The sequence below is a fragment of the Pan paniscus genome, chromosome 4 (assembly GCF_029289425.2).
Source record: "Pan paniscus chromosome 4, NHGRI_mPanPan1-v2.0_pri, whole genome shotgun sequence".
Taxonomy (NCBI): Eukaryota; Metazoa; Chordata; class Mammalia; order Primates; family Hominidae; genus Pan; species Pan paniscus.
Genome location: NC_073253.2, coordinates 23,914,717 through 23,934,942, shown reverse-complemented (window position 1 = coordinate 23,934,942; position 20,226 = coordinate 23,914,717). Strand labels below are relative to the sequence as shown.

Sequence of the window (20,226 nt, the reverse complement as noted above, 5' to 3'; positions counted from 1 at the left end):
GACAGAGCGAGACTCCGTCTCAAAAAAAAAAAAAAAAAGTGGTCAGAGTACACGAACAGACACATCTCAAAAGAAGACATACACGTGGCTACGAAGCATATGAAAAAAAAGCTCGGCTGGGCGTGGTGGCTCACGCCTGTAATCCCAGCACTTTAGGAGGCTGAGGCAGGTGGATCACCTGAGGTCAGGAGTTTGAGACCAGCCTGGCCAACATGGCGAAACCCTGTCTCTACTAAAAATACAAAAATTAGCCAGGCATGGTGGCACACACCTGTAGTCCCAGGTACTTGGGAGGCTGAGGCAGGAGAATCTCTTGAACCCAGGAGGCAGATGTTGCAGTGAGCCAAGATCACGCCACTATACTCCAGCCTGGGCAACAGAGTGAGATTTGGTGTCAAAAAAACAAAACAAAAAAACAAAAAAAAAAAAAAAAGAAAGGAAAAAAGCTCAATACTATGAATCATTAGAGAAAGGCAAATCAAAACCACAATGAGATCCCAACGAGTAGTCACAATGGCTACTACTGAAACGTCAAAAAATAACAGATGCTGGCAAGGCTGTGGTGAAAAGGGAATGTTTATATACTATTGGTGGGACTGTAAATTAGTTCAACCATTGTGGAGAGCAGTATGATGATTCCTCAAAGAGCTAAAAGCAGAACTACATTCGACCCAACAATCCCTTTACTGAGTATATACCCAGAGGAATATAAAGCATTCTACCATAAAGACTCATGCATGTGAATTTTCACTGCAGCACTATTCACAATAACGAAGACATGGAATCAACCTAAATGCCCATCAATGACAGATAGGATAAAAAAAATATGGTACATATACACCATGGAATATTATGCAGCCATAAAAAAGAATGAGATCATGTCTTTTGCAGGAACATAGATGGAGCTGGATGCTATCATCCTTAGCAAATTAGCACAGGAACAGAAAACCAAATACCACATGTTCTCACTTATAAGTGGGAGCTACATATGAGAACTTATGAACACAAAGAAGAAAACAAAGCAAATTAGCACAGGAACAGAAAACCAAATACCACATGTTCTCACTTATAAGTGGGAGCTACATGATGAGAACTTATGAACACAAAGAAGAAAACAACAGACCCTTGGGCCTACTTGAGCCAGGAGGGTGGGAGGAGAGAGAGGAGCAGAAAAGATAACTATTGGGTACTGGGGTTAATACCTGGGTGATGAAATAATCTGTACAACAAACCCCCATGACACATTTACCTATGTAATAAACCTTCACATGTACCTCTAAACCTAAAATAAAAGTTAAACATTTTTTAAAGTAAAAAAAATTATGTGACTAGATCTTTATATATTAATCTTTTGTATAGCCATGACTATTTATTTTGGCTGTGTTTATTGAACTAGAGTTAATTCTTTTTTTTTTTTTTTTTGAGATGGAGTTTCTCTCATTGCCCAGGCTGGAGTGCAATGGCACGATCTCAGCTCACTACAACCTCTGCCTCCCTAGTTTAAGTGATTCTCCTGCCTCATCCTCCAAAGTATCTGGGATTACAGGCATGCGCCACCACGCCCAGCTAATTTTGTATTTTTAGTAGAGACGGGGTTTCACCGTGTTGGTCAGGCTGGCCTTGAACTCCTGACCTCAGGTGATCCACCCTCCTTGGCCTCCCAAAGTGCTGGGATTATAGGTGTGAGCCACCGTGCCTGGTGAGTTAATTCTTTAAGGGTGCAAAATTATTTTTTCCTCTTAGTTGGAATGAAATTCTGTAATAAAATATAAATTGTTAAAATTTCTACAATTCATGTTGTTCATGTATAAATTCTGAAGAGAAAATTAATTCTCTTTGAATTTATGGATTTCTTGCCTCTGTATCTATTAGACTATTAGAATATTGTTTTAAAGGCCATTTGGGAACTCATGGTAGTTTTGTTTAGGTATTGTTTGATGTAGAAAAGTGTGAAGAGAGGTAAAGATGCTATGAGATGACAAAATAGGAAGTGTAAACATCTTAGTTCAATTCAATTCTCCCTCCCTTTTTTCCTTCCTTCTCTCCTTCCTCCCTTTTTCCCTTCTTTCCCTCTTTCATTTCCTCTTTCTTTCTTCCTCCTTCCCTTCCTTCTCTCCCTTCATTGCAATGTACCAACACATTATCATGGTCTTTCTCTGTAAGGAATGGGACCACGTAGATGGCTTTCAGAAAAGGATTCCCGTGTACTAGATAGTCCATTGTTTAGTTTATTATAACCAAGTTACTAAAATTTTGAACCTATGAATGTCAAGTGGAACACAGAAACAACTGTGTAAGCCAGAACCACTTCACTATTATGATATTCATTGAAAAAGGTTTGACTTCACCTGTGTAATACAAACAGCATGTAAATTAGCAGAAGGAGCTATAAAATGTTTAGATAAATATCAAAGTTGACTTTACAAGGAAACAGAGAGAGCCTGATTAGATTCTGGCTCTATGCAAAAACCAGTTGTTTAGAAAAGATGGGTCTGGATAAGAAAAAAACCGATGGTGATTTCTTCCTGAAGCCACACTTGACTAATTCACCTGCATTGGTCTTTTTGAATTCCTCTAATACTTATAGGCCATCCTATGAATCCAGCATTTTTTTTTGAGATGGAATCTTGCTCTTGTCACCCAGGCTGGAGTGCAATGGTGTGATCTTGGCTCACTGCAACCTCCGCCTCCTGGGTTCCAGCAATTCTCCTGCTTCAGCCTCCCGAGTAGCTGGGATTACAGACTCCTGCCACCATGCCTGGCTAATTTTTGTATTTTTAGAAGACATGGGGTTTCACCATGTTGGCCAGGCTGGTCTTAAACTCCTGACTTCAGGTGATCTGCCTGCCTCGGCCTCCAAAAGTGCTGGGATTACAGACGTGAGGCAATGCGCCTGGCCAAATCCAGCATTCTATATTGCCTATAAGATTTAAGTGAGTGAGAAATACAAGTAAATAGTCCACAATAGACCATGACAAATAGTTCTGAGTGCACCATTAGGGTCATGGAAAATTTTCCTCAATTTTTTTTCAAAGCAGCGAGAGATGATTATAGAGATGCATTTTATTACCACTGCTAATATTTTCTTTCTTTCTTTCTTTTTGTTTTTTTCTGAGGGACTTTTAAATGACTTTCCTACATTCTCCTGCAAATAACCTTGCTTTTCTTCCACCTGAACTTGGTATCTAGCTCTACCCTTGACTCTCTATTTAAAGACTGTCTTTTTCACTTTTAAACTTTCACGATGTGTGCCACCTAATAGGTCAAGTATAGATTTGGGATTAGAATGAGGTAAAATTGCAATTTTATTTGTGTTTACTTAATCTGTATTCGAAGTTCCTTGTATGGACAGTGGCTTTCCTAAGAACTAATAAAGAGACTAATGTAGACTGATTCAGTGGTAGGACTTCCAAGGAAAGGTGACCTTTACACAGATAGGAAATACTTGCAAAAAAGCATGGTGAGACCAGAGTGCAAATAGACAAAGAAAAGTCTCCATTCCAACATAAGTTAAGAAAAGTCTTTTTTTTTTTTTAACCTTCTATTACTTGCTGTTGTACAATAGTAAAGTATAAGTTATTTGAACTTTTAGGATCAATAAGAAAAGTTGTGTAGCAAACCAAAATCATTTCTGTAAGAAAATACTTATTTTTGTGCATTTTTTGATAGTGCATTATAGTAAATATTGTAGAATTCTTTTTTGCTAGGAATGCAAATAATTTGAAACAGAAACTGTCAACTAAAATATTACTTTGCTTGATTTATTTGATCTAAAAGGCATCCCAAGGATAAAATTTTGTTTTAATTAAAAAAAATTACTTTTGTAGAGATGGGGGTCTCACCATGTTGCCCAGGCTAGTCTCTTGGCTCCAAGCAATCCTCTTGCATCGGCCTCCTAAAGTGCTGGGATTATAGGTGTGAACCACTGTGCCTAACCTAAAATATAAAATTAAACTCCAAGTGATATCAATTTATTAGTATTATTGAACATAAATTTATTATTAAACATGAATTTATTATTTAACATCAATCTATTATTATTATTGAATATTAATTGCTTTGCCAGGTTGAATTATGCAGTTTTAATAAGAGTTTTTTTTTTTTTAAGGAAGATTATTTTGTGTGGGCTCTATCTCAACATCTTAAACTATGAGTTGAGTTGGTAACAACTTTTTCCATGGAAACTCATGGAGTTTTAGTTTAAAAAACACTTAAAATACATATTTTTCGGTCTTAGACATGACTTTTTGAATAAAAATATCTGAACAAGCATTCACAGGTGAATTTGTGGCATTAATGTTTGTGCGGGCAGCGTGCTTGGAATTTCTGAGGGTGCAGAGATTGTATTTCAGAAAAAGGAAGTGGTAGGAATTAAGGCAATAGAGTATCGTGGGGAGTAGGATGATAGCTAGTTTGGCTGATGCCCAGGAAAATAGGAGAAGGTAAGACTGAAAGGCAGTTGGGGGTACATTTGGAAATAGCTTGCAGCATCTTTGTTCAGCAGACAAGCGGGTATCACAGAATCTTTTTGATAAGCAGCAGACCTAAACAAGGCAGAGCTCAAACTCAAAATGGAAACTACTGCCAGATGCATTGTTTGGAAGAATAATGGGCCTAATATGGGGTCAAAACCAAATTAGAGATAAAGCATGGGAAAAGAGAGCAACAGAGAGTTGCAAAAAAGTGCTGAAGAAAAAAATAGATGCAACTTGGTGTTTAATTAGATATGGTGGGGGTGGGAGAGAAATAAAGCAAGATGACTCATGTTTGGAGCTGGAGAGAACAAGTGTACCCTTAACGAACAGGAAGTCAGCAGAAACTGGTTCTTGGAGAAGTTTAATTTTAGAAATGTTAAGTTTGAGGTGCTGCCAGGACATCCAAATTTAACCCCTTTCTTGGGCCTTTTATTGTAGGGGATAAGAGGCAAGTCCGTTCTTTCAGAAAGGGTCCTGCTGTTTACCAATCGCCTATCTTAATTTTCCCAGTGAGCTTCTGACCGTGTCCCCCGGGTTCTGTTTTTGTTTGTTTGTTTGTTTGTTTTCAGACGGGCAGTATGAGGTCTTTTCTGTATATTTTTGGGTTTAAGATATTGGTGAATCTACAAGATAACATTTTTCCTTTGTTAGTTAGTACGGATTATTTTTCACATTAAAGTGTCAGTGGTTATCGTAGTTCTCTTCACTAGAGCTTACCAAAGATGTCTTCATACCAGCAGTAAAGCTGTGGAGGAAGGCTAGAGTGAGTCACGGGAAAGAATATCCTATCCACCCAGTTCAGTTTTACAATCGTGTAAGTAGAACTGGAACTCTGCACAGAGGTCAGGGTTAGAGAGAGAGATGGATTGATTTATTTGTCTATGTGGAAGTGAGTTGGAAGGCAGCAGTAATTCTTCTGAGCGCATGCTTGAGCGTATTCTGCTGTACAACTCACATTTTGTTGGTGGCTGGCTGTGTCTTCTAAAACAGATCACACTGTTCTGGGGCACAGTGAGTCATTCCACGTTGTTTTCTTCCCTGGTTCCACTCTGCACTTGTTCCTAATCAACTTCCTCTTATCTCTAACCATTTTGCCAGTGTTTCTGTCTAAGCACTTCTGTCTCCACTGAGGTCAGAAAAAAGGGAAATAGACTGAAATCAACATCCCATCCACAAGGGTTTATGAAGTATCCTGCATGTGTGGAGCATCATTACAGGTTTTTCAATCCTATTATATAAGTGACTGAAGTTAGATAAAAGAAAAGCTTACCTTTATATGACAATTACTAAAAGTTGGAATGAGTTATGGAGAGAGGCCACCGATTCTAAGTATAGAAGAAATGACTAGGTTGGGTGCTACCTGCTAGTTGATAATGGAACATAAGATCTTATATGTTCTTGGGATAACGTGAATTTTTAAAAATTCTATTTCTTGTGACATATGGGCTGAAGATTTTTTCCCACTACTTTCTGTGCCTGTGTAAGCAGACCATTATCATTGAGCTTGTGTCTCTCTTTATATATGATTATTTGTATCTGCCACCTCCTCCATATTGGTTTATATGTTGGCTGATGAAAGTGGAAATTCTATTCTTTCACTTAAATCTTATTTTCAATCATGTTTTCACATGATTATTATGTATCATAATCAATTCAGAATCATGTTTTTAAAGTGAAAATCATAAATAATTGTCTTTCTATATGCAGCAGGTCATTATGCAAATGACAAAAATATTTCTTTCACATTAAATAGAGGGAATGAGGAAATAATGTCCTAATTCAGGTGGAACTATTTTTGTTCTGCGTAACTAAGACATTTCCAATTTAGGGAATGCTGGTAGGTCAAGGGTCAAGGAAGAGGTCAGCAAAAGACTAATGTAATGCATTTTCTCTTTTTCTGCAGATTTCTGTGAATAGACCAGAAGCCGACCTTTACAGTGTGTTTGGGTGCAGGTGAGGCTGATTTGAGGCAAATGTGCTTTACAGATCTACAATCTTGTACCTCACTCTGGCTGAAGCACCAGTCCCCAAGTGCAGACTTCTTGCCTGTTTCCCGTGTAACACTGTCCAACTCTGAAGGCTCCTACCCTGACCTTGGCCCTTGCTATTTTCTTCAGTGGTTCTGATGATGGAAGAATCAGAAGTGCCTGGTGTATACTGGAAATAGGGTGGGTAGGGGGGTGGCGTGTATATTTTTGGGGAGTATTTTTCCTTTTTATCATCTCTATTCTAACTGTTTTCTCTGGGCACAGCTTTGCTCTAATTATAGCAAAGGCTAAACAAGGTGAACTTCAGTCTAGGAATTTTTAGTTCTATAATTTTATGAGAGAGAAGACTTTTTCAAATAATTTCCTTGCTTATTGGTTACTTTTTAACCTGCTTTGTGGGATCCATGCAGTTAATTGATTAATCATCTAATTATTACTGGCATGGTTATGGATGTTACTTACAATCTCAAGGCTTATTTTCCTGCAAGTGGGCATAAAAACACAAATTATAGGTTTGTTCTGAGTATTAAATGAGATTATGGCCAGTGCTTAGAACATATATTTGATGAAAAAATCAATTCAGTTCTATTGACACCAGCATTGAGATATGCTAAATTCAATGGTAATTCTGAGTTTCAGAGTTCTGAGAATGGCTTGAATAAGTTTATACTAACTTACAGTAGCAACAATTGTTGAATGCTTACTATGTAGAAGGCATAGTAAGGCGTATGTTAAATGTGTTGTATTAACTTATTTAGTTCTCACTACAGCATCAGGAGGTAGGTTCCACCGTCTATATTGTTTAGCTTGGATAGAAATAACTTGCTTAGGGATAGCCTGTTAGGTCTGTCTGATCCTGAGGTGTGTACTCCAAACTATATTATACTGCCTTCCTGTGACCATTTTCTAAATACAAGTATCATATTTTGAAAGTAAGATACATAAAATTGAGCAGTTGTTCTGTGATTACTGTGAGGTAGACTGTGAGTTGGGAAATGTTACATTTGGAGTGGAAAAGATTATAATTATGGATTCAGAATTCCATGATCAGGGATGGCTGGGGACAACTTCTTTTCTAGAACATGGGTTGGGAACATGGACTCTGGACTCATATTTTCTGTGTTTGCATCTCAGCTCTGCCACTTTGTAGCTCTGTGACCTAGGACTAACTCAACTTCCTGAGTCTCAATTTTCTTGTCTATAAAATGATGAAAATGCTGCCCATCTCATAGAGTTATGAGGATTAAATGAGCGAATACATGTAGATTCCTTAGAATAGTGGCTGACACTTGGTAAGTGTCATTAGATATCATTAGCATTTCTATATCTTTCACTTTATATATCTCTTCTGGCTGTCTTCATGTGTGCATAGTTGTACTCTTGCTAAGAAATGCATAGATTTACTTAAGGATGTTGTGAAGCTTGTCCACAGAATTATAATGTGGTTTTGGAGTCTTTAGTATATTATAATAGAGGGAAAAGTTATTACTGTCAATTTTTTCCACCTTCAAAAACAATTATTGCTTAAGAATTACTGGGATTAATTATCTTTTAAATGTTTAATTCTGAATTCATATTTATAAAATTAATACCTGTTCAAAATCAATATTAGTAGAAGCCAAATATATAGAGTGACTTAGTTGGCCTTATCTTTAGTCATAATTTCAGATTGGAAGTGAAAGCGAATTTAAAAGATGTGGTTGTGTAGAACCATCTCTTTTATTCTTTTTATACATGCATGTGAGTGAGGTAAGTGGTTAGATATATTCTTAGTCTTTTTGCCCAGCTCAAGGAAGAGTTAATAAAATTACGTTATGTAAAGTGCATTGAACTCCTCAAGAGAGAAGTATTATATTAATACCTGCCTCACAGTGATGTTCTCAGACTTAATGTTTGTAAATTGCCTTGGTACTCCCAGTAACATCCTGATGAAGCATCATTTTGTTTTATTGCAAGGAGCTCTAAGTTACACAGAATACAAGTTAAGGGGGAAATAATATCCCAGTCTTTATTTTACAATCAGAAGTACATAAAATAGAGAGAAAACATTTTGTTCCAGTTGTGAATGGTAAAATTGATCATTTATTTTTTTCTCTCTGTTACTTTGGGGATGAGGTAGAGTTTATAATGTAGTTTAATTGAGCACTCAAGGTTAAAGTATTTAATGGCAGAATTGGTGATCATGATACAAAGAGATCTTTAAGGACACTGGTATTCAAATTTTTAAAGTTAAATTCCAATTTTAAGAGTCAGTTTTTTATATGATTACTATTAAGTTTGGCATTTTTGAGACATGTCTTAAATCGATATCTGTAATACTTACAAACATCAGTAGAGAGAATCATATTGTAAACACATATTCTTGCTGTAGGGTACATTTTAAATGTCTAAACACTAATCAATATAGCAAAATTAAGTATTGACTAAAATAGCTTTATAATAAGTAATTATTGGTTTGCTCTTTTAGAAATTAGACATTTTCACTTTGGGAATAAAGAGTAAATTTACTGTCATGAAATTAAAGTGTTTTTGACCTTTTTGTACAACTTTCCTCTGTCTATGAAATGATTAGGTTTAAATATGATTGCACAGCTGTATTATATTGCAAGCATCAATTTTTAATTATTATAAGGTCAATGTTAGAACAAATGTGATTAGAACAGTACCTCTGTGCAGTTATTTACTTTCTACCCAGAAACCACTCTGTGTTTACTAAAACTAACCCAAACCTCTCTCGGTTGATATGGCTAATTAGATTCTTGCCAAATATTTTATTTTCCTCAGTGTTCATTCTATGTATGTTATTTTGTTGATTCGTTCAGTTTTTTGAAATACGAATTTCGTGATTTATTTCTTCCCTTCATAGGGGGACATTTATTTTTCTATGTGTCTGTGTGTACACATCTCTCTGTGTGTATAACCACAGATAACAATAGCTTCACAATCCTCCTGCCTTGTATAGCACAAATATTTCTTCCCCACAATATTATTGAGAACTGATTTGTATAAAGCACATCTAAAGAGAAAAGGAGTTTCCTTGCCAAGCCTAGATTTTTATGATTCTATAGTCACAGAGATTTGCTGCTCTTCCTGATTTTCTCCTGCCACTCTATGTGACTTTGGATTTGGCCTTCAAATTAAAAGTTTCCTGCTATATAAAAAATGACAAAATAATACATGATCTACACATTATTCATGAAAATTCCCAAGATTTTCAGCATTAATAGTAATTCAGGTTTTAATCACAAAAGTGGTTTTCTAATTCTTAATTAGTCGTTCAGATTTCATTTACTGTTGATATATTATCTACATTTTAAAAACAGCAATAATACTGGGCAAAAAAATTTTGTTGCCTTTAGTAAACGAAGCAGCCTAAGATTTCCTGCACAGAACACACAGGCCAAATAGTCCATCTCTGTGGTCTGGGGAACGAATGGTCAGATGTTGGCTGGGCTCCACTGGGAGTCTTAAGATGCAGCAGTAAAGGGAGGAAATCACTTGGCTATGGCAAGTGGAAGAAGGGCTGGTGGAGTAGTGATTCATTAGTAGGAATAAGCAGAATGTGCTACTAAGAAGGTAAGTTTTACTTTTGATTCATTAATAATTCTTCAGTCAATTTCATAGGGGTATAAAGGAACACTTAAAAGAACTTACTCCTATGTTAGATGATGCAGCTTTCACCCCATACTCCCTTCTCATCTGTTACATTATTTTTGAGTCATGTATTCTGAAAATAGTTGCTTTTGAAAAATAAATATGTAGGGTCCTCTTGTTGAATACTTTCAAGTTCTATGTAGGGTGTAATGATAGAATTCTCCACAATGTAACAATGAGTGAGAAGATATTTTGGAATTGGATGGTTCTTCCCCAAATCTCTTAAATTATATTACCCAAGAGGAAGCTATTTCTGAGTGGTGTTGCGGAAGCCTAGTTATGGTAGTCAATGCTGAGAGCATCTTGGAAAATCTTGACATAAATGTCTCCAGAACCTCCGACTGTAAAGGTTCATGTAAAACATAAGCCTGTGACAGGCTTGCATTTCAAAGTTTCTAGTTTCAGGAACTGCTCTTAGCTACTGTGCTCTTAGTTACTAAGCTATTTAGACCCAGCATATTTAACATATTTATAGTTATTATATTTAGTTGCTCAACAAATCTAAAAAAAGATAGCTACAAAACTGTTTTTATGTTTCTGCCAATAGCTTAAATATCATTATTCACATTTTCTAAATAATATTGAATGGAGAGATTCTATGATTAAAAAATAACAAATCTAATTGCCAAGTTCCTGTTATTCTCCATCCCCTCAACTGCCTCCACCATCACTACTTATTGATCAAAATATTTATGAATAATGCACTGTAAACATTTCTACAGAAATTCTTCTTCTTATAAACAAAGCACCATAGAAAGATCATGAATGAACAATTTTATAGAATGTAAAAGCCAAAGAAATGTTAATCAAGGTTAAAATTATGCCTTATTCCTGTCAGCCACAGAAATTAGGTAAAAGCTTTGTTTTCTGATGAGGCAATTTCATGGAGCCTTTCTCAGTTACCTTCACTGAGCCCAACCCTTTTTCCAAGATGTCATTAAAACATCTTCACAAGAGGAGACGGCCAGCTATGGCACTTCATTTTTCAGTCTCTAACTGCCTCTGGATTTGCTTTACCTCTCAAGTCTGTACTAACATCCAGGTTTTGGATAATATGACGATTTGCATGGATTACATATTTAGAGCAGATTATACCATGTTTGGTTTGGTGGTCAGATGAGTCTAGTGTAGGGAATATAAATATGGCTCACTATGTGAAGGTGCAAGGGTAGCATACTGTTATATTTCTAAATCGAATAAAATTGATATATTCATTATCCAACCTAGTTTGGCTAGATATTCAGTAGTGGCTGTAATTGGTTTGTTGCTCCCCTCTTTTTTGGTATGATACAGGAAGCTTATGTGGCCTACACACTAGGAAAAAGGCAGGGAAGGACTTTTGGACCTCAGTTTACTTTTTTGTGCATTGTGATAGATGCTCATGGTTTTAAGTCTTGATGGTCCAATTTTAGGTGCTCCACTTAACTCCAAGCCAAGCTAGGACAGGATAGGAAACTTTGCCAAAGCTTAAAGGCTTCTAGGAAATGAAATTTTTGAATAGCCTGGAATCACTTTGCCTACCTGGTCATATCACCTCTTCTAGGGTGTGATGAAGAATTTTCATGAAGCCACCTGAGGAGCCAATTATTCTATGAAAATATGATCAGCTACATCATAAAAATGAAAATTAACATGATAGGAGGCTGAAGTCTGGGACACTGCCTTTGGGGAGAGAAGCAGAGCTGGTCCAAGCCCTGGCCCCAAGTAAAGCCACTGCCCTGGAGCCACCTTGGAGGTCCCCCTCCACACTAAATGCCTCTTTGCACAGCATTGGTCCCTGCTCCCACCTCTCTGGACCACTGCAGCTGGATGGGCAGTGGCGAGTTGGGGAGGCACAGCATGACTCAATAAGATCTGTCTATTTAAGCATGTTCTGCTGGGTCTGCAGTGGGCAAATCTAACCTGTCCTCTGCCTTGTGAAGGGACAATTTCATGCATACTAGGAGAGCACACTCGGAGCAGCCTTCCTCCCACAGAATGTCTGCTTGGACAACACAACAGTTAGGTTTGAGATCTGGGACACGGTTGGACAGCAGTGGTATCACAGCCTGGCCCCCATGTACTCTTGGGGGGGCCCAGGCTGCCATCATGGTCTATGACATCACCAAAACAGATACATTTGCCGGAGCCAAGGACTGAGTGAAGGAGCTACCAAGCAGGCCAGCCCCAACATGGTCCTTGCGCTCACAGGTAACAAGGCAGACCTGGCCAGCGAGAGACCCCTGGAATTCCAGGAAGCACAAGCCTATGCAGACGACGACAGTTGGCTGTTCATGGAGACATCAGCAAAGGGTGCAATGAATGTGAATGAAATTTTCATGGCAATAGCTGAGAAACTTCCCAAGAACAAGCCCCAGAATGCAGCTGGTGCTCCAGACAGAAACCAAGGTGTGGACCTTCAGGAGAACCACCCGGCCAGCCCCAACCAGTGTTGCAGCAATGGAGCCCCCCTTGCCTGCCCACTGCCCCCACGTCTTCCACCTTAGTGACCTGGAATCCACTCTAACCAATTGTACTTAACGACTCGGGCCACCTCTTGGGTAGGGGGGTAGGAGTAGGAGTCCACCATGATTTCTCCATATAATTTTGGTCATAGGCCATAGTGAGTTATTTCACCTGTACATTTCTGTACAAACACTAATTGGATTTTAAGTCTTAAGTCACTTTTTAAATATATATGATCTTCCGCTCTTCCCACTTCCTCCTCTTCCTACTACTTTCCCACTTTTCTTTTGCTGGTATTAGCCACGTGCTCCTGTCTCCTGAACCTTGTATATGGGGACAGTGGGGTCCAAGCAGCTACCTTCTTTCCCTCTTGTGGAATAGCGGACCCAGCAAGAGCATCCATATTCTTACCTTGTTTGAAGTGGTCTTGGGTTTGGGCGGTGGGGCAGGCCTTGGGGCTAGGGAAGGAAGAGGCAGCTCTTTCTTCATCTGGCTGTCATCAGGCTGCAGCCCTCTCCCTGCCCCCTACTCCCCTCTGGGAAACCACAGCATTATCACAGCATTATTGTGACAGCCACAAACCCGTAGCCTACAACCCCTCCACCCTCGGTCACCCTGACCTCTTGCTCTGAGCCCAGTTCTGACCAAATCATCATGAGTATTTGGGGGTGGCTGGGTAAAGGGGATAGTGGGAGGAGACAGAACCAACTTTTTCTTGTATTTTGTATTGTATGTTTTCTTCAAAATGTAACCAATCAGTATCGTCAATATAGTCAAAATGTGGTTGATCATATTTTCATAGGATAATTGGCTACTCATGTGGCTTCATGAAAGTTCTTCGCCATACTCAAAAGGGGGTGATATGACCAGGTAAGGAAAGTGATTCCAGACTATTCAAAAATTTCAGTATAGTCAGATAAAAAAATTAATATGATAATGAGATAATAGTTTATACTCACTACATAGCAAAAAATAAAAATTAGCACTATAACAAGTGATGATAAAGAAAGGGAGTAATGAAACACATAAGCTGTCAGTGGGAATATAAGCAGGTGCAACCACAGGCAATGCTCACAACACTTAACCACGGTGTCAGGCATTAATGCTTTAGTTACTGAATTGTGGGAAAGTCTCTGTTGGCTAAGAGGCTGGCTAGGTACAATGACAAACTTGTCCTGTTTTAACTTTTCTGGCTTAAAACTGAAATGTCCTGTCCTAGAAACCCTCTCAGTCCCAGGAAAGCTGGGATAGTTTGGGTTACCCTGTGGACATAGCAGTTGCAAGGGGATCCTCCAGGGACTTAGGGCAGCAGCTGTTTATCAAGTGTGGAACTATTTCAATATTTTACAAACAGGTCAAGTCATGCTGGTGTGTAGCAGCTGGATACATGCACTTTGGAAGACATTTTGGCATTTGGCGTTCTGTGAACTTCAATATACATATGCTCTGTGACTCCCAAGTTCCTCTCAGTGGCATATAGATTAGAACAACTCTTGAGCATGTGTGTTAGGAAATGTGTACAAGAATGTCATGGCGGCATTGTATGTAATAACAAAAAAAGTTGGAAACAAACATCCTGCAACAAGACATTAGATGACTGTATTGTGCTTTTCATACAATGGAATACTATGAAGCAGTAGCATTGAAGGGACCAGCATGAACTCATCTCACAAATGATATTGAACCAAATAAACAAGTTGAAAAATACAGAGGGTAAAGTTAGAATCAGGCAAAAGTAAGTAATATTTTAAGGAGATACAAACATATAAAATTATGAAGAATAGCAAGTAGATAATAAATACAAAAATTTGTGGTGGTGATTCCCTGTGGGATAAAGGAAGGGGCTCACAAAAGCCTTCAAAGTTCTTGCAATGTTCCATTTTTAAGCTAACTAGTGATATGTGGTTGTTCTTTTTATTCTTTTCACCTAATGCATGCTTTATAAATTGTTTAATATGTTTACAATATTTAATAAAAAATTTTAAATCTCAAAAGTTAAATTTTTGGGGGACACTGTCAATGTTTGTATCTTTCATATCCTTCAAAAGGAAATGGAAAACTAATCATTTAACGAATATTTATTGATTCATTACTGTGCACGAGGTACAGAAAGATTGAAAAAGAAATGAAAAACAAAATTCCTCCCGTGAAAGGCATAAATTCTAGTGAGGGAGAATAACAATAAGTCTCTATATAAATAAATATGTAAGTAAATGGGTACAATGTATCTGTGGTAAAATTCAGTTTGAGATTATCGTTAGAAAATAATAAAAACCAGCCCTGGCACTGTGGCTTATGCCTGTAATCACAGCACTTTGGGAGACTGAAGTGGGCAGATAACTTGAGGTCAGGAGTTTGAGACCAGCCTGGCCAACATGGCAAAATCCCATCTCTACCAAAAATACAAAAATTAGCTGGGCGTGGTGGCACACACCTGTAGTCCCAGCTACTCGGGAGGCTAAGGTAGGAGAATCACTTGAACCTGCGAGGTGGAAGTTGCAGTGACCTGTGATCATACCACTGCAACTCCAGCCTTGTGACAGAGCAAGACTCTGTCTCAAACAAACAAACAAAAAACCAAAACCAAAACAAAAAATAATAAAAACCACAGGGAATATAAGGTGATGATGGGGTGTTAAAAGTGGCTGTTTTAGACAGAGGTCAGGAAAAGCCTCCAGGAGCGTGAACAGAGGATTAGATGAAGAATGGAACCAGCCATGTAAATATTTGGGAAAAGAGCATTCTGGCGAGTGAAGAGCCTGCCAGCTCATCTCCCAAAGCTCACTCCAAAACCATCTCTTTCATTTAGTCTCAGGGAAGCCATCCTCTTTCTCCCAGTTAGGGCCACTTCCCATCCATCAACTCCACACCTCTCTCCAGACTTTATTGCTTTTGTAAGCAGAGGCTTTTCCAAATCAAGGCCTGTTAACTTTGGCAAGACAGCCTTCAGGCCTCCAAGATTTTCAGGTTAGTTTGCTCTCTTGTTGGAGGAAGAGGGCAACATTGTTCATTCTTTTGCGTCTTTAAAGAAGCAAAATGCCGGGCGTGGTGGCTCACACCTGTAATCCCAGCACTTTGGGAGGCCAAGGCGGGTGGATCACGAGGTCAGGAGATCGAGACCATCCTGGCTAACATGGTGAAACCCCATCTCTACTAAAAATACAAAAAAATTAGCTGGGCTTGGTGTCGGGCGCCTGTAATCCCAGCTACTCAGGAGGCTGAGGCAGGAGAATGCTGTGAACCTGGGAGGCGGAGCTTGCAGTGAGCCGAGATCGTGCCACTGCACTCTAGCCTGGGTGACAGAGTGAGACTCTGTCTCAAAAATAAAATAAAATAAAATAACAAAGCAAGAATGCATGAATCATCTCAATAGATTACCTTGCCACATTAGGCAGGATAACAGTTTTTGAAGTCTGTTTGATGACTATAGTGCCTACTAAGGCTGCAGAACCAATCTTCATAAAGGCCTAGAGAAGATTTTCTATGGTCAGTTTATGTAGTTATTTTTGGGTTAGAATGTTTTGTGTGGTCAACTTACGCAACTAATATCTTCATATCTTCGTTCAGACTTTTTTTTTTAACTCTAGACTTGCATATCTAACTGCCCATTTTTAAAAATCTCAGCTTGGATATATTATAGATGTTTCAAATTTAACATGTCTGAAAAACAAATCTTCAATTTTTTCTTTAAATATTTCCCTTATCTCAGTAAATAGCAGAATCATGCTTTAATTTGCTTAGGCCTTAAATCTCTTAATCATTCTTGACCCTTGTTTTCTCTCACAGGCTATATCTAATGTAGCTGAAATTCCTGTTGGTTCCAGAACCTGACCACTTCTTACTCACTTCACTGCTATCACCCAGGCTGTGTCCACCCACATTCTTTGCCTGGATTATGGCAATGGACTTCCAACTTGCCTCTCTACAGTCCACCTAAGTTCCTTATAGTTCAGGCTCTCATAATGTGTCCCATAGATCCCTGAGGGTCCCCAAGACCCTTTCTTGGGGTACATGAGGTCAAATCTAATTTCTTAATTACATGAGGATCTACTGCTATTTTTCACTCTTACTGACATTTGTGTTGTTGGTGCAAAGGCAATGGTGAGTAAATTGCTAGTGCAGTATCACAAATCGAGCCAGTGGCACCAAAGTCTACTAGCAGTCAAACTGTACTTCACTAACAATCCACCAAAAAAACCGCAATTTCACTTAAGGATGTCCTTGATAAAGTAGCAAAAACTAAGATTTGTTCTCTCTTGAGAATACAACTTTTTAATATTCTATATGATGATGTGGGAAGTATGCAGAAAGCATTTCTGTTGCATACTGACATATGGTGCCTGTCTGGAAGGAACACATTGTGCAGTTGCTTTAGACAAAAACTAAACTATCTACTTTTTTTCCTGAAACATCTATTTACTTGAATGAAAAACTGACAGAAAACAAAGTTATTCAGATTTGAACATTTGGCAGACATTTTCTTAAAAATAAATAAAATAAGCCTAACAGTTCATGGAAAGCAATTTACAGTATCTGTTGCTGATGATAAAGTTTTTAAGTGAAAATTCAAATTTTGGAAAACTTGTATGTGCTTGAGAAATTTTCAATACCTAAGAACTTTTTAATTGATATTAGAAGTGCTATTAATGAATATGATTTTTGATATTATGTAATGAAATGTTTGCAAGTTTGGAGAATCTGCATAACTCAATGAATCAAGAATTTTTTCAAATGACCAATGCATGATGTTAAGAGATCATGTATGGATAAAATATCCATTCAAAGTGCAGAATAGCTGGATAGTCCCAGCTACTTGGGAGGCTTGAGCCCAGGAGTTTGAGACCAGCCTGGGCAACACAGCAAGAACCCATCTCAAAACAAACAAACAAACAGTACAGAATAGACCAATGGATCTTTCTGAAACAGAGTAGATGAGGTTTATTAACATGGTTTGAAAATAACCTTTAAGAAACTAGTACTTGTTAAGTTTTGGTATAATATCAAAGAAGAATATACAAAATTATCTGAAAAATTAATTGAAACACTCATTCCTTTTTCGATTACATTGTTGTGTAAGGTTGGATTTTCTTAATATACTTTAACCAAAACATCATATAGCCATAAATTTAATGCAGAAGATTTGAAACTCCAACTGTCTTCTATGAGGCCAGATATTCATGAAATTTGCAAAGGTGTAAAGCAGTGCTACTCTTCTATCAAGTATTTTTTTGGCTTGAAAATATGCTTATTTAAAAAATATGTTATTTATATTATTTTGTAATGGGTCATTATTACTTTAAAATGAATTAACAGACATTTAAAAACATTCTTACTAAATAGACTGAGATACAGTGAATATTTATACATATAACCCTGTTAAAGAAAATCTCTTTGGAGTCCTCAGTAAGTTTTAGGTGTAAAGTGCCTGTGAGATTAAAAAGTTGAGCTGCTGCTTTTATCTCTTTCCTGAGTGACAGGCAGAGTCAACCATGCCACTCCTACCCCAACACAACCCAGTGGTTCCTCCTTCACTCATGGTAAAAGCCAGAGCTCTCACAGTGGCCCATGAGGTCTCTCATTGAGCTTGTCTTCTCTAACCTTACCCTTTGTTCATATTGCTCTAGATACCCTGACTTTGCTGTGTTCAGGAACATGCCAAGCTTATTTGGCCTAAGAGTTTCTCTGCTTTTTCCTTTTGCCCTGAGCCCTCTTCCCCCAGATTTTTGTTTATCTTTTCATTTCATTTCTTGGCTATGCAAATGTTACCTCAAGGGAGTCACCCCTCTTGCTTTTCCAAAACTGTTACTTTACCCCACTTGCTTAAATTTTTGTGATGGCACTTCTCATTACCTGATAATGTAATTTGCATTTATATTTTTACTTGCTTACTACCTGTCCTTTCTAGTAGAACTGCCACTGTATTAGGTAACAGGTTTTGTTATGTTCATTGATTCAACTATAGGATCTAGAATGCACCAGACACATAGTATATATTTGTTGTATAAGTGATTTAATGGTCTGTCTTAACATCTTAGAGGTAACTGTGGCAGCTTCATTCACCCTCACTTTGCAGCCCAAAGTTGGAGAACTTTTCTGAAGGACTTCTATATGTCCATTTTGAAACAAGTCAGAGAAAGAGTCCTTTGTGCTAGGCTGACCAGATAGTTCCAGGCCAGGATTTTCATGGGATTTCCACTTTACAAAAGAGGTCTTGAAATACCATAGTCCTGGACTACTTATGGTCTACTTTGATGGCAAGTTCCAACTAATAACACACCATTTAATACTATATTGTGGAGTTTACTTGGCCGATGTAACAAGTCATAGACTGTATATCAGTTCCTACAGTCTGTTGCTTTTCCTGAGCTCTCTTACTGGTTGGATACCTTCCTTATGTTGTAAAATCCTTTCCCTAGTCATACTTTTTTGGCGGGCTAGATACTATGAGTTTTTGCAGTCACCAGAGAACATTGCAAAAATTCAACATCACTAAAATTTTGTCTGCATATAGGTCAGACCTTGCCTCTGCATGCAGGAAGCTTCTTGTACCATAAAACAAAGAGCTTGTAACGATCCATTTTTCTCTCCTTATAATACTGGGGCCATCAGCTCTTCCCACTCTTTCCCTTATTCCAAAAATTTGTGTAAGAAAGATTATGAGAGAATTTGTAAGTAGAGCATACATTTGTTTGAAATATATCAGAAGGAGATAAGTTTTCATAAAAGAAAACCTCAGAAATAATATGACTTTTTAAAAACCAATTGTATTTGCAAAGACTTAGGCGTATAAGCAAAAAATTAATTGCACACTTTAAAAGAGGTATTTATTGTGGAATTCTCTATGTGTTATTTTTTGATTTCATAGTAATTATACCATTTACCATCAAGATAACATTATTAAGATCTTAGAGTGAGCTATTTTAAAGGTTCATTTAAATATATTATTTCTTCAAATCCTCAAATCACTCTATTATAAATACCGCCATTTTGTAAATAAAGAAACTGAGGCTGGACTGGGTGCAGTGGCTCATGCCTGTAATCCCAGCACTTTGGGAGACCAAGGCGCGTGATTCACCTGAGGTCAGGAGTTCAAGACCAGCCTGGCCAACATAGTGAAACCCCATCTCTACTAAAAATATATAAATTAGCTGGGTGTGGTGGCATGCGCCTAAAATCCTAGCTACTCGGGAGGCTGAGGCAGGAGAATCGCTTGAGCCCGGGAGGCAGTAGTTGCAGTGAGCCAAGATGGCGCCATTGCACTCCAGCCTGGGTGACAGAGCAAGACTCCGTCTCAAAAAAAAAAAAAAAAAAAAAAAAAAAAAGAAGCTGAGGCTGAGAGTTTAAGTAATGTGTACAAGATTCTGCAGCTAATAAAATAAGTGGGAGCATCAGAATTCAATCTCAGTTCTTCTGATTTCTAGTCCAGTTCTCTTTCTATTTTTTCTCTTTCTATTTTACCATTATACTATTTTGAGGTAACATTGAGTGAGTAAGGGTTCTTTATCATCTTGGTTAGTTAAGTGCATATTGATTTAACATTCATGTAATAATTGAATAATCACCTTTAGCAAATACCAGAGAATATAAATGCAGCCCAAAAATTATAAAGTATCATTGAAAGAAAACAATTTCTTCTGAAAATCCAATTTCAACAGGAGGCCAAG

General features: G+C 37.8%; 1 pseudogene; it reads left to right on the top strand.

Moving 5' to 3' along the window:
- The first annotated feature begins 5,399 nt into the window (after window positions 1-5,399).
- Window positions 5,400-12,603, top strand: LOC100985689 (ras-related protein Rab-5C-like; annotated as a pseudogene).
- Window positions 12,604-20,226: the final 7,623 nt, after the last annotated feature.